This window comes from Nannospalax galili, unplaced genomic scaffold (genome assembly GCF_000622305.1).
Source record: "Nannospalax galili isolate Female #2095 unplaced genomic scaffold, S.galili_v1.0 scaffold606, whole genome shotgun sequence".
Classification (NCBI taxonomy): domain Eukaryota; kingdom Metazoa; phylum Chordata; class Mammalia; order Rodentia; family Spalacidae; genus Nannospalax; species Nannospalax galili.
The window spans coordinates 54,137-55,822 of record NW_008355477.1 but is presented as its reverse complement, the minus strand read 5'-3'; positions in this window follow the sequence as shown (position 1 = coordinate 55,822).

The following is a 1,686-nucleotide window of genomic DNA, read 5'->3' as shown; positions in this document are numbered from 1 at the left end:
CAGTAGCCTTTCCATATACCAATAAGAAGCAATCAGAAAAAGCACTCGAGGAAACCCTCCCATTCTCAATAGCCTTAAAAAATACTTAGGATTAAACCTAATCAAAGACATTAAAAATCTGTACAATGAAAATTTTAAAACTCTAAAGAAATGGATAGAGAGGCAGGAGATGGAAAGGCCTACCATGCTCATGGACTGGTAGAATCTATATTGTGAAAATGACCATCTTACCAAAAGCAATTTATAGATTCAATGCAATTGCAATCTCAATACCCATGACTGTCTTCACAGAGCTTGACAAAATCATCCTAAAAATCACATGGAATCACAAAAGACTTCTGATAGCGAAAAGAATCTTGGGCAAAAAGAACAATGTTGGGGGGGATCACCATACCAGATCTCAGATTATATTACAGAGCTATAGTCATAAAAACAGCATAGTACTAGCACAAAAGCAGATCAATGGAACACAATAGATGACCCAAACATGAGTTCCTATAATTTCAGCCACACAATGGAGGAAAGATAGCATCGTCAACGAATGGTGCTGGCAAAACTGAATCTCCACCTGCAGAAAAATGAAACTTGACCCTTATATTTCACCCTGCACAAAAGTCAACTCCAAATGGATCAAAGACCTCAATATAAAACCTGAAACTCGGAAACTTCTAAAAGAAAACATAAGCAGCAACCTCCAAGATATAGGTGTAGGAAAGGACTTTCTAAATTAGACACCAGCTGCTCAGACACAAAGGTCAACAATCAGTAAATGGGATCTCATTATTACAAAGCTTCTGTACAGCAAAAGAAACAACTTAGGAAGGGAAGAGGAAACTCACTGAGTGGGAGAAAATCTTTACCAGCACACATCTGACAGAGGATTAATATCCAGATTATACAAAGAGCACAAAAAAAGAAAGAAATAAGAAAATACATGACCCAATAAAAAGACGGGCAATAGACCTAAACAGAGAGTTCTCAAACAAAGAAATAAAAATGGCTAAGAAGCACCTTAGAAAGTGCTCAACAGCCTTAGTAATCAGAGAAATGCAGATAAAAACCACTTTAAGATTCCATCCTACCCTAGTCAGATTGGCAAAGATCAAGGGAACAAAAGAATCCAAATGTTGGAGAGGATGTGGAGAAAGAGGAATGTTCATTCACTGCTGGTGGGAATGTAAACTCATGCAACCACTATGGAAAGCAGTGTGGAGAACCCTTTAAAACTGAAAATGAACATACCATATGATCCAGTGATACCACTCCTTGGTATATACCGGAAGGACTCATTATATTGTAGAGATACCTGTACATCCATGTTTGTTCCTGCTCTCTTCACAATAGCAGGAGATTCTTATTCTTATTATTCTTATTACTGGGTATCTTATAGGGGAAGGGGTAAACTAAAGTTAATATATAAAGAACTGAACACTGTATCTATTACAGTCAACATTTTAAAAATGAAATATGGCATTATTGTGCTAAAATTATACATTTTTAAACATTTATTTATGGTAAAGCAAAATAAAATATCATTAAAGAAATAGAATAAAGCCCAATCATGTCAATTTTTGAGTACTTCCCTGTGCTTTTGTCGTACATAGTCACAATTTGTATTTGTATCACATATACTTTAACAGTTTTTTATTCTGATGCCAATATACTTCTGTAGTATTTTTGAAATTC